The 13,948-nt window shown below is 49.9% G+C and overlaps 1 protein-coding gene across 4 annotated transcripts in view; it reads left to right on the top strand.

Annotated features, from left to right (window-relative positions):
- Positions 1 to 13,948, top strand: part of LOC127571031 (plectin-like) — a 133,685-nt gene that overhangs the window by 94,840 nt on the left and 24,897 nt on the right. For 2 of the 4 annotated variants that reach the window (XM_052017022.1, XM_052017017.1), the window contains exon 1: positions 5,202 to 5,410. The exons of 1 other annotated variant lie outside the window; for it this stretch is intronic. The gene's annotated coding sequence lies outside the window, so the exon portion shown is untranslated. Of the gene's footprint in view, positions 1 to 5,201; positions 5,411 to 5,685; positions 5,841 to 13,948 lie in introns of those variants that run through there. One more of the 4 variants, XM_052017020.1, reaches the window with a different exon arrangement.

The following is a 13,948-nucleotide window of genomic DNA, read 5'->3' as shown; positions in this document are numbered from 1 at the left end:
TCCTATCTAAGCTCATCCCATTTGCCCACATTCAGCCCATATCCCTCTAAATCCCTCCACCCATGGACCTGTACAAGTGTCTTTCAAATGTTGTTAATGTACCTGCCTCAACCACTTCCTCTGGCAGCTCATTCCATATACTCACCACCCTCTGGGTGAAAAAGTTGCCCCTCAGTTGCCCCATATACTGACCACCCTCAGGGTGAAAAAGTTGCTCCTCAGGTTCCTATGGAACCTTTCCCCTCTCACCTTAAACCTGTGCCCTCTATTTCTTGATTCCCCAACCCTGGGAAACAGATTGTGTGCATTCACCCTATCTCTGCCCCTCATGATTTTACACACCTCCATAAGATCGCTCCTTATTCTCCTATGTTCCAATGGAAAAAGTACCAACCTGGTCAACCTCTCTCCATAACTCAGTCCCTTGAGTCCCGGCAACATCCTCATAAATCTCTTCTGCACCCTTTCCAGTTTAATGGCATCTTTCCTATAGCAGGATGATCAAAACTACACACAATACTCCAAATGCAGTCTCACTGACATCTTGTACAACTGCAACATAACATCCCAACTTCTATACTCAATGCCCTGACTGATGAAGGCCAGTGTGCCAAAAGCCTTCTTCACCACCCTGTCTACCTGTGATGCCACTTTCAGAGAACCATGTACATGTACTCCTGGATCCCTCTGTTCTGCAACACTCCCCAGGGCCCTACCCTTCACTGTGAAAGCACTACCCTGGTTTGACTTCCCAACTGCAAATCCTCACATTTACCTGAATTAAACTCCATTTTCCATTCCTCCATCCACTGACCCAGCTGAACAAGAACCCTCTGTAAATCCTGAACCGTCTTCGCTGTCAACAACACCACCTATTTTAGTGTCATCTGCAAACTTACTGTCCACGCCTTGTACATTCACATCCAAATCACTTACATAGATGACAAATAGTAACGGGCCCAGCACCGAGCCCTGCAAGTCACGGGACTCCAGTCTGAGAAACAACCTTCCAACCTTCTAGTGATGGAGGCAGATACGGTGGTGGTTTAACAGGCTTTTGGATAGACAGATGGATATGCAGGGAAAGGCAAGAACTGATAGTCAGCGTGGCTTTGTGCGTGGGAAATTGTGTCCCTCGAGTTTGAGATTTTTGAAGAGGTGACCCTGGTAAAACCTACTTCGGTCAACTAATGTAGGTTAATGTAGATGACCGCATGAATCTTAATTGATTTTTTAAAAACTCGCAGTTTATTGTATCAACACAAATATCCATGTAAATTATGTTGGCCCCTGGCCAACAATGTAGGTTCCCGAAAGTCATTGTACCTCTTGTACCAGCACTCACCCAGGACCTCGCTCCAACTGAAAACACAGAAATCAGGGATCTTCCGTTGGCCAAACAATTGATCGTCCTTCTTCCTGCCCCTGGTGCAGGGATCTCCCTTGTGATTGTGAGTCTCTGGAGTTCTCACTGCACCACACCCGAAATACTTGCTGACTATTCTTTCTCTGTATCAGTTCTGCACCATTATACTTCATCTATGTTGGTTCTGACTTATAGGGCTAGCCTGCATCCACCTTCCATTGGATCTGGGCCAAGACTACAGGCACCATTACCTCATTGCTCTTCTCCCAAATAAGGACTTGCCTCTGATGTCATTCCCCTGCTTTTCCCTGAGTCAGGCCATTTCAAACCAGTTACAGCCAGACACTGGGCTCAGGCTACTTCAGTTCACAGACAGACAGCTCTTCCTAGAAGCCTGTATTGATTCTTCTACCTTATCGAAGAGCATCCCACAAATAACTTTGTATTTGGGAATGATCTCTGATTCATCAGGTTATCGGTTGGGCCTTCAATATGTTCACTTTCGATGACTTTAATCCAGCAAGAGTGAGTTCCGAGAACCAGTTCACAAACAAGTGGTCACAAGAACAGTCTTGCAGAACGGCAGCCTCCACTTCTTCCACCACCTGGCGAGGACAAAGACATTTGTTTTGTCAACTCATCCACTGTCACTGACCTGTTCCAGCTCGCTGTTCTGCACAGTTTTAATTTCTTCAGGCCAACAGGGAACATCAGCAACATTTCAGGGGCATTTAGACACATCAACAGGCAGGGAATGGAGGGATACAGACCGTGAGCAGGCAAGCTCTCGTTGCTTCAGTCTCAGCTTCCCACCTGTTTTAAGAAGACCACTATCATCCCAGTACCAAAGAAAAGCAAGGTAACATGCCTCAATGACTACCGACCAGTGGCTCTGACATCCACATCATGAAGTGCTTTGAGAGGCTGGTCATGGCACGTATCCACTCCAGCCTCCCAGACAATCTCGACCCACTGCAATTTGCCTACCGCCATAAGAGGTCTACAGTGGATGCCATCTCCCTGGCCCTACACTCAGCTCTGGAGCATCTGGACAGTAAAGACCCCCACGTTAGACTATTGTTTATTGCCTACAGTCCCACCTTCAATACTATAATTCCAAGCAAACTTGTCACCAGACTCTGAGACCTGGGACTCAACACCTCCCTCTGCAACTGGATCCTTGACTTTCTGACCAACAGACCACAATCAGTGAGGATAGGCAGCAACACCTCCAGCACGATTATTCTCAACATGGCTGTATCCTCAGCCCTCTGCTCACTCCCTATATACTCATGACTGTGTGGGCCAGATTCTGCTCTAACTCCGTCTGCAAGTTTGCAGATGATACCACCGTTGCAGGCTGTATCCCATATAACAATGAGTCAGGGTACAGGAAGGAGATAGAGAGCTTAATGGAATGGTGTCATGACAACAACCTTTCTCTCAATGTCAGCAAAACAAAAGAGCTGGTCATTGACTTCAGGAAAGGGGGTGGTGCACATGCTTCTGTCTACATCAATGGTGCTGAGGTAGAGAGGGTTGAGAGCTTCCTTAGAGTGAACATCACCAATAGCTGGTCCTAGTCCAACTACGTAGACGTCACGGACAAGAAAGCTCATTGGCGCCTCTACTTCCTCAGGAGGCTAAAGAAATTTGGCATGTACCGTTTGACACTCACCAATTTTTATCCATGCACCATAGAAAACATCTTATCTGGATGCATCATGGCTTGGTACGGCAACTGCTCTGCCCAGGACCGCAAGAAACTGCAGAGAATTGTCTACACAGCCTAGCACATCACGGAAACCAGCCTCCCTTCCAATGGACTGTCTATACCTCTCACTGTCTTGGTAAAACAGCCAGCATAATCAAAGACCCCACCCACCCGGATTATTCTCTCTGTTCTCCTCTTCCATTAGGCAGAAAATACAGGAGCCTGAGGGCACGTACCACCCTTAGCTTCTATCCCACGGTGATAAGACTATTGAACGGTTCCCTCATATGATGAGATGGACTCTTGACCTCACAATCTACCCTGTTATGACCTTGCACCTGATTGTCTACCTGCAATGCACATCCCTGTAGCTGCGACACTTTACTCTGTACTGTTATTGTTTTTACCTGTACTACATCAATGCACTCTGTACTAACTCAATGTAACTGCACTGTGCAATGAATTGATCTGTATGATCGGTATGCAAGACAAGTTTTTCACTGTACCGCGGTACAACTGACAATAATAAACCAATACCAATACCAAAAAGGATTAGTTTAGATTGGCATCATGGTCAGAACAGACATGATGGGCTGAAGGGCCGTTCCTGTGCTGTTCTATGTTCTGTTTTGCAGGACCGTATCATACATTTTACCTGTGTCGGGGTGGACCAATGTAAACCACAAACTCTGGCTGTTTAAACCCCCACCCACTCCTCCTTCAGAAACTTCGCCAACTGTTCTCTGCCAAACACGACCTTGGATCCACATCCAGGGCCCTTAGTCCTGGATTCCCCCGTGAGATGAAGCATCCATTCTTGGAGTCAAGTCACGGAAGCAGGGAGTTCAGGGAAGAGAACAGTGATGTCCTGACATGCATTGACAGTACGAAGGAGGAGGCCTTGAGGTGCATTAAGGTGGAAAATCCCCAGAGACTGAACAGGTGGATCCTCGGATGACATGGGAAGCTGGAGAAGAAATTACTGGGGCCCTGGCACAGATTTTAACCATGGGGCAGGTCCCAGAAGACTGGAGGGGTATAATGTTGTGTCTTTATATAAGAGGGGCTGCAAGAACAAGCCAGGAACTACGGGACAGCGAGCTGAACATCAGTGGTGGGAACGTTACTGGAGGAAATTCTGATGGACAGGGTTTATTTGCATTTGGAAAAGAAAGGACTGACGAGGGATAGTCAGCATGGCTTTGTGTATGGGAAATCACATCCCACGTTCTATGAAGAGGTGACCAAGAGAAATGACAATGGCAGAGCAGTAGATGTTGTCCATGTGGACTGGTCTGGTCTGGAAGCTTGGAACACATGAGATCCAGGTTGAGCTCAGCAGTTAGATGTAAAATTGGCTTAGGTGTAGGAGGCAAAGGGCAGTCGCGAGGGAAGTAGTGGAGTCCTGTGACCAGTCATGCTCCCCAGGATGGGTGCTGTGTGACCAGTGGTGTTCCCCAGGGTCAGTACTGGGCCCACTGTGGTGACCAGTCGTGCTCCTCAGGGTGGGTGCTGTGTGACCAGTGGTGTTCCCCAGGGTCAGCACTAGGCCCACTGTGGTGACCAGTCGTGCTCCCCAGGATGGGTGCTGTGTGACCAGTGGTGTTCCCCAGGGTCAGCACTGGGCCCACTGTAGTGACCAGTCGTGCTCCCCAGAGTGGGTGCTGTGTGACCAGTCGTGCTCCCCAGAGTGGGTGCTGTGTGACCAGTGGTGTTCCCCAGGGTGGGTGCTGTGTGAGCAGTGGTGTTCCCCAGGGGTCAGTGCTGTGTAACTAGTGGTGTTCCCCAGGGCGGGTGCTGTGTGACCAGTGGTGTTCCCCAGGGTCGGTGCTCTGTGATCAGTGGTGTTACCCAGGGTGGGTGCCGTGTGACCAGTGGTGTTCCCCCATGGTCAGTTGTGGGCCCACTGTGGTGACCAGTGGTGTTTCCCAGGGTCAGTGCTCTGTGACCAGTGGTGTGCTGCAGGATGGGCTGGGGTGGGGCTGTTGCAAGGCTCTTGGTGAGGCCCGGCCGGCTGAGTGTTAAGGCCAACAATATATTGGTGAGGGTCATATTTCTGCATTCCTTGGTGGGGTTGGACCGGTGGCTGCGGCACCGCCTTCCCCGCCACAGTTCACTGGAACACAAGCTGCTGATAGCAGTTGTTCTGCCGTCAGGGCGTGGACTCTCCCTAGAAAAGGCGCCTGTTTCACGGGGAGGGAGAGAGCGGTACTCAGAACGCAGCCTGGGCACAGCTCCCGGCTCTCTCTCAGCACAGCCCGTCCGGCGCTTGGCTAGTGCCTGGCTCCTCCCTCGGTCTCTAATCCGAGCAACGTTTGCCTCTGGCCGCGGTGAGTCTGTCTCGGGAACACAATGCCCGAGTGTTTCAGTCTGCTGGGGAGGTGCTGGGAATGGGAGAACTCTGGTTGGGAAAGTGAGGGTCTGGGGAGGGTGGGAGTGGGATTAATCCGGGTTAGAGGCTGCGGGGAGGGAGGAGGGAATGGGATTAATCCGGGTTAGAAACTGCAGTGGGCGGGGGGAGTGGGATTAATCCGGGTAGAGGCTGCAGGGAGGGAGGGAGGGGGGAGTGGGATTTGAAACAAGAACAGAAAATGCTGCAACCACTCAGCTGGTTGAACAGGATCTGCGTAGAGGGAGGGAGTTTACGTCTCAGGTCTCCAAATCTCAGAACAGAGAGTGAGATTTGAAGACAACAGACGCTGGAACCTGGAGCAACAAACGAACTGCTGGAGGAACTCAGCGGGTCGAGCAGCATCTGTGGTAGGAGAGGAGTTGTTGTTTCACGGGAGGGTGTGATTTGACTGGTGGTCAGCAGTGAAGGGGAGATGGGACCAGATTGTGTGGGATGGTGCAGGGAGTGTGGGACCCCAGGATGGAGATGAGACAGTGGCTAATCTTTCACCGCACCACTGCTTGGCTGCACAAACCCAATTTCCCGAGGTCCCCTTAATATGTAAAAATCTCTAACAGTAAGGTGGAGCATCCGAGTGGCTTCTTCTGATTCTTGTTGGCTTGGTGTAGAATTGGAATTGGTTTATTGTCACATGTACCATGGCACAGTGAAGAGCTTTGTGTTGCATGCCATCCCGACAGATCATTCCAAACATCAGTATATCAAGGTAATACAAAGGGAAAAGCAACAATAGAATGTATAATTATATATTGTGGTTAGAGGTGCGGAGAAGGTGCAGTGCAGGTAGACAAATACTGTTCAAGGGGTTTGATGAGATAGATCGACAGACCAAGAGTCCATGTTATTGTACAAGAGGACTGTTCATGTGTCTTACAACAGTGGGATAGAAGCTGTCCTTGAGCCTGGTGGTACATGCTTTCAGGCTTTTGTATCTTCTGCCCGACAGGAGGGGGGAGAAGAGAGAATGTCCAGGATGGGTGGGATCTTTGATTATGTTGGCTGCTTTACCGAGGCAGCAAGAAGTGTAGACAGAGTCCATGGAGGGGAGGCTGGTTTCCGTGACGTGCTGAGCTGTGTCCACAACTCTCTGCAGTTTCCTGCGGTCCTGGGCAGAGCAGTTGCCGTCCCAAGTCATGATGCATCCAGGTGCTTTCTGTGGTTCATCAATAAAAGTTGGTGAGTGTCAACAAGGACATGCCGAATTTCTTTAGCCTCCTGAGGAAATAGAGGTGCTGATGCCCTTCCGCACCGTTGATGTAAACAGGAGTGTGTGTACCACCCGCTTCCTGAAGTCAATGACCAGCTCTTTTGTTTTGCTGACATTGAGGGAAATGTTGTTGTCATGACACCACGTCACTGAGCTCACTATCTCCTTCCTGAACTCTGACACATCGTTTTTTGAAATCTTGCCCACTATGGTGGTATCATCCGCAAACTTGTAGATGGAGATAGAGCAGAATCTGGCCATGCAGATATGAGTGTATAGGGAGTAGAGTAGAGGGCTGAGGACGCAGCCTTGTGGGGCACCAGTGTTGAGAATAATCGTGCCGGAGGTGTCGCTGCCTATCCTCACTGATTGCGGTCTGTTGGTCAGAAAGTCAAGACCCAGTTGCAGAGGGAGGTCTAGGAGTCTGCTGATGAGTTTGCTTGGAATTATAGTATTGAAGGCAGAGCTGTAGTCATAAACAATAGTCTAATGTAGGTGTCTTTACTGTCCAGATGCTCCAGAGCTGAGTGCAGAGCCAGGGAGATGGCATCCACTGTAGACCTGTTTCAGCGATAGGTGAATTGCAGTGGGTCGAGATTGTCTGGCAGGCTGGAGTTGATGCGTGCCATGACCAGCCTGTCAAAGCCACTGGTTGGTAGTCATTAAGGCACATTACCTTGTTTTCCTTAGGTACTGGGGTGATAGTGGTCTTCTTAAAACAGGTGGGAACCTCAGATTGAAGCAGGGAGAGGTTAAATATGCCTGCAAATACCCTTGCCAGCTTGATCAGCACAATATCTGAGGACCACGGCCAGGACACCATCCAGGCCAGATGCTTTCCTCAGGTTCACTCCCCAGAAGACTGATCTTACGTCCTCAACGATGACCACGGGTTCAGTTGCATTGGAGGCTGTCAGGGTGGGTGGAGACAATCTTCTCCCCTTCTGTTCAAAACATGCTTAGAATGCATTAAGCTCATCAGGAAGGGCTGTGCTGTTGTTGACTATGCTGTCCGACTTTGTTTTATAGCCTGTTACAGCCTGTAAGCCCTGCTACAACTGACGGCTGGTCTGAGACTCTAGTTTGAACCGGTGTTGTCTCTTGGCATTCCTGGTAGCTTTCCAGAGGGTGTATCCCAATTTCTTGTAGAGATCAGGGTCACCTGATTGGAATGCAGCAGTCCTTGACTTCAGTAGGGAGTGGATCTCCTGGTTCATCCATGGTTTCTGGTTTGGGAACACCCATATTGTCCTCTTCGGTACACAGTCCTCAACACACTTGCTGATAAAGTGGTGACATACTCATCTAGGCTGGCCGCTGAGTCCACTGACTCAAAGCAGTCATGTAGAAGCTCATCTGTTTCTTCAGACCAGCACTGCACTGCATTGGTGATGAGTTTGCTTGGAAAACTGGTATTGAAGCAGTAGTCAATAAATGGGAGTCTGACGTAGGTGTCTTTGTTACAGATGCAGCTTGACCACAAGATATTTTGAGAAGAGATGCCTTGGTCTGGTTGGACAAGGAGGGACAGTGAGGAGCATTCAGGAAGGAGTGATGGGAGAGTAGGATTTGTGTGGGAAAGAAGTTAGTAGTTGGAGATAATGTGGGAAAATGTGAGGTTATCCACCTTGGAAGGAAGAATGCAAAGAACGAATTATCAGCTAAATGGTGAGACTACAAAATGTTGCCAAAGAAAAGGATCTGAAGGTGATAATACAAGGAATGCAGAAATGTGCAAGTAATTCGCTAGTGGAGGGTTAGCATTTATTGGAAGGGTTATGGAGCAGAAGGCTGGGAGACCTTGATGCAACTTTATACTGGGTGTTGTACATTACAAGAGGATGGGTGCAGGAGAAAAGATGACTTGCTGTGGTTGAAAACTGCCTCGGTGGGACTGCAGCTTGAGTATTATGGAGTCATAACAGCATGGACACAGGCCCTTCAGCCAACTGGTCATGCTGACCAAGATTCCCATCCAAGCTAGTCCTGTTTGCCCACATTTGGCCCATATCCCTCCAAACCTTTCCTATCCAGATACCTCTGTCCAAGTACGTTTTAAATGTTATGAATGTACCTGCCTCACCCCTGGCAGCTCATTCCACATACTGACCACTGGGTGAAAGAGTTGCCCCTCGGATTGGTATTAAATCTTTCCTTAAACCTATGCCATTGAGTTCTTGATCTCCCACAACCATGGGTTTAAAGACTGTATGCACGTTCCCCCAATCTATCCCTCATGATTTTATACACCTCGATAAGGTTACCCCTCATTCTCCTACCCTCCAATGCAAAAATTCCCAACCTACTCAACCTCTCTCCGTAACTCAGTCCCCTGAGTCCCAGCAACATTCTCGTATATTTCCTCTGCACCCTTTCCAGCTTAGTGGCATCATTTCCTACAGCAGGGTGACCAAAACTGAGCACAATACTCCAAATGCTGATCACTGACGTCTTGTGCAATGCAACATAACATCTCAGTGTTTATATTCAATGCCCTGACTGATGAAGACCAGCGAGAAGGCCTGAAGAGCAGCACAGCAGGCTCAGAGCTGAATGGCCTCCTGCTCTGTGTACAGTTTTGGTCTCCCTGCCAAGAAGTGAACATGCATGCCACAGAGGAAGTGCAGTGAAGAGTCACTAATCTGGTTCCAGGGATGCCAGATGAGGTGAGGTTGAATTGATGTGTATTCTCTAAAGTTTCGAAGAACATAGAACACTACAGCACAATACAAACCCTTCGGCCCACAATGTTGTGCTGACATTTTATCCTGCTCTAAGATCTATCTAACCCTTCCCTCCCACATAGCCCTCCATCATTCATGTGGCTATCTCAGAGTCTCTTAAATGTCCCGAATGTATCTGCCCCCACAACCTCTGCTAGCAGTGTGTTCCACGCACCCACCACTCTGTGTAAAAAAAAAACTTACCCCTGACATCCCCCTATACCTTCCTCCAATCACCTTAAAATTATGCCCCCTTGTGTGAGCCATTTTCACCCTGGGGAAAAGTCTCTGACTGTCCACTCGATCTATGCCTCTTATCATCTTGTACACCGCTATCAAGTCACCTCTCATCCTCCTTTGCTCCAAAGAGAAAAGCCCTAGCTCGCTCAACCTATGCTCATAAGACATGCTCTCCAATCCAGGCAGCATCCTGGTAAATCTCCTCTACACCCTCTCTAAAGCTTCCACATCCTTCCTATAATGAGGCGAACAGAACTGAACACAATACTCCAAGTGTGGTCTAACCAGAGTTCTATAGAGCTGCAACATTACCTCGCGGCTCTTGAACTCAATATCCAGACTAGTGAAGGCCAACATACCATACGCCTTCTTAACAACCCTATCGACCTGCATGGCAACCTTGAGGGATCTATGGACATGAACCCCAAGATCCCTCTGTTCCTCCACTCTGCTCAGAGTCCTGCCGTTGACCTTGTATTCTGCCTTTGAATTCAATCTTCCAAAGTGTATCACTACACTTTTCCAGTCTGAACTCCATCTGCCACTTCTCAGCCCAGGTCTGCATTCTATCAATATCCTGTTATGATCTACAGCAACCTTCTACACTATCCACAACACCACCAACCATTGTATTATCAGCAAACATACTAACCCACCCTTCCACATCCTCATCCAAGTCATTTATAAAAATCACAAAGAGTAGGGGTCCCAGAACAGATCCCTGCAGAACACCACTGGTCACCGACCTCCAGGCAGAATACGCTCCATCTACCACCACCCTCTGTCTTCTATGGGCGAACCAATACTGAATCCACACAGCCAAGTTTCCCTGGATCCCATGCCTCCTGACTTTCTGAGTGAGCCTTCCATGAGAAACCTTTTCAAATGCCTTACTGAAATCCATGTACACCACATCCACTGCTCTACCTTCATCAATGTGCTTTGTCACATCCTCAAAAAATTCAATCAGGCTCGTGAGGCACGACCTGCCCCTCACAAAGCCATGCTGACTGTCCCTGATGAGCTTCTGCTTCTCTAAATGCCCATAAATCCTGTCTCTAAGAATCTTCTCCAGTAATTTGCTCACCACTGACGTCAGACTCACTGGTCTGTAATTCCCAGGGTTATCCATACTCCATTTCTTAAACAAAAAAACAACATTTTCCACCCTCCAATCATCTGGCACTACTCCTGTTACCAGAGAGGATGCAAAGATCATCGCCAAAGGTGCAGCAATCTCTTCCCTCGCTTCCCAAATTACAGATCTCATTGAAACCTACTAAATTGTTACAGGGCCTAAAGTATGAATACCAGGAGAGTGTTCCCCTGGCCAAGGGGTCTCGAACCAGAGGTGTTGAGCCATTTCAGATTCAGATGAGGAGAATTTCCCTCCTGCTGAGTGTGGTAACCTTTGGAATTCTCTACCCTGGAGAGCTGTAGAGACTCGTTCACCGATTCATTCAAAACAGGGATGGACAGATTTCTGGGTATGGTGAGAACCAAGGGCGATGGGAAATGGGGCTGGGGTAGATGGTCCCCCCTCTCCCCCAGTCCAGATGAATGGCATAGCAGGCTCGGGGAGCTGAATGGCCTCCTGCCCCGTTTCTCGCTGGGTTGGGAGTTGTGTGTACTTTCTCCCCTGAAGGAGATCATTGAACCAGATGAGTATTTCTGTCAACCCCGTAATGTTGTGGTGACACAAGAGGCTGCAGGTGCTGGACTTTGGAGCAAAAACCAAAGTGCTGAAAGAACTCAGAGGGTAGGCAGCATCTGTGGAGGCAGAGGGATGGTTGAGTGGAGGGGACATGGCCAGTATAAAGGAGGGGGGAGGGTGAGGCAGGTGCTGGCAAGCGATAGGGGGACTCAGGTGAGGAGTGTGGATGGCCTGATGGAGCCAGGTGTGGGAGGGAGGGAGGGGTGGCTGGGAGGTGACCGTGGAGACAAGAGAGGGCTGCAGGTGTAGATCTGACAAGGTGATGGCTGGAGGCAGATGAGGGAGGGATGGTGGGCAGGTGGGAACAGTAGGGGGAGGGGACCCGGTGGGTTTGCAGGGGAAGAGCGAGGCTCTTAAGTGGTGTTGGGGCTTGAGCTGTGAGGTGGGTGGGAGAACAGGCAGGCCTCGCCCTCATCTTCACCACGCACGTCCATTCCCTGTACATCAGGATGGCCCTGCATCCTTCCGTTTCTTTCTAGAACACAGACCCAACCAGTTCCCCTCTGCTAACACCCTCCTCCACCTGCCAGAACCTCTGCTCACCCTGAACAACTTCTCTTTCGGTTCCCCTCACTTCCTACAAATTGCACAGGCCCCAGTTGTGCCAGTCTTTTTGTCAGCTGCACGGAAGAGTCCATGTTCCAATCCCACTCCTGCCCCGCTCCCCAACTCTTTCTCCACCACACTGATGACTACACCTGTGTGGAGCTTGTCAGCTTTGTCAACATTTGCTTCTTCCACCCCACCCTCAAATTCACTTGGTCCATCTCCGACACCTCTCTCCCCTTTCCTGATCTCTCTGTCTCCATCTCCAGAGACAGATTATCCACCGACTCCCAACAACTACCTTGACTGCACCTCGTAAAGACGCCGTCCTTTTTGCTGAGTCTCTCTGCCTCCTCTGCGTCTGTGCTCGAGATGAGGCCTTCTGCTCCAGGACATCTGTGATCTCTTTTTTCAGAAGACAGTGCTTCCCCTCTACTGTGGTTGATGGAACCCTCACCGGCATCTCCTCCATTTCCTGCACTTCTGCTCTCACCTCGCCTCCCCCAGAACAGGAGGAGTTCCCTTGGTCCTCACCTCGCACCCCACCAGCCTCCCCATCCAACCCCTCATCCTCTGTCATCTGTGCCAGCTGTAATGTGATCCCATCTCCGGTCACATTGTCCCCTCCCCACCCCTTCCTGCTTTCTGCAGAGACCACACTCTCTCTGATTCCCTGGTTCGCTCATTCCCTCCCCCCTACTCCGCACCACCCACCACTTCTCAGGCACTTTCCCCTGGAACCGGAGGAGGTTGTAACCCCTGTCCCCTACACCTCCTCCCTCACCATTATCCCAGGACCAGACAGCCCTCCAGGTGAGGCAGGCATACACCTGCATCTCCTCTGACCTTGTCCACTGCTCCCCATGTCGCTTCCTCTGCATCGGTGAGACCGGCCACAGACTGGGTGCCTGCATTGCCGAGCACCTTCGCTCTGTCCGCTGTGACCGTCTGGAGCTCCCGGTTGCAGCCACTTTAACTCCCCTCCCCATTTCCACACCAGCCTGTCTGTCGTCGGCCTCCTCCACTGCCAGGGTGAGGTCCAATGCAATGCAGAGGAACAGCCCCTCATATTCCCCCTGGGCAGTCTACCCCCTGACAGCATGAACACTGAATTCTTCAGTTACAGGTAACCCACATCCCTTCACTGTCCCTTTTTCTCTCCCCTCCTGGTCCACCCAGGAGGTCTCATGCACCCGCTTCTTTCCAAATTTATCCCCACCCCCAGTCCCCAGGACCCAGTTTCTTTCCCCTCCTCACCTGGATCCCCCTATCGCTTGCCAGCACCTGCCTCACCCCTCCCCTTCCCCCCCTCCCCCTTTCTGCTAGTTATCTCCCCTCTGCAGTCCCAGTCCTGATGCAGGGTCTCGACCTGAAACGCTTCCACAGATGCTGCCCGACTTGCTGAGTCTGTCCAGCAGTTAGTTTTGTCTGCTCCAGTAGTTTTGTGGTTATCATAACTGAGGGCTGTTTATAAAAAGTCCCAATTCTTAACTGAGTCAAAGTTCCACATTGCCAGGGTGGAACTAGACTTCAGGTCTTTGACTTGCTACACCTTACCTCTGCATTCCTGGTTTAGGAATACTACACTGCACATATAGCCTCATAACAACGTTAGGCGTGAAAAGGAGAGGTACTCACTGAATAAGATCGTAATGTAAAGCATCAGATAAGACACACCCATCATGTTGCAATCCTCAGATGCCACTCCACGTCCCCAGGTTGAACCTATGCAGTCCCTGCCCTGGGAGGGTGCGATGAGACACTGTCCAAGTAGCTGTACTTTGCTTCTGATGTGGTCTCCCTGGTCTCGGGTATGTGATGAGTCATACCAGAAGACTGGAGCTCATCTTCTTCTCTTATCCAAGAAGGGCAGTCAGAAGAAGTATTGAACCACAGGCTGGTAGGCCTTCCATCCGTGGTTGTTGGAGAAGACTCTGGGGGGCAGGGTTTATCTTCACTTGGACAGGTTAGGGGGAGTCAGCACAGCTTTGTGTAGGGAAGATCTTATCTCATACTGATGATTGA

The sequence above is a fragment of the Pristis pectinata genome, chromosome 5, assembly GCF_009764475.1.
Source record: "Pristis pectinata isolate sPriPec2 chromosome 5, sPriPec2.1.pri, whole genome shotgun sequence".
Taxonomy (NCBI): Eukaryota; Metazoa; Chordata; class Chondrichthyes; order Rhinopristiformes; family Pristidae; genus Pristis; species Pristis pectinata.
Note: the sequence above shows the minus strand (reverse complement) of the source record. Positions and strands in the feature narration are given on the sequence as shown.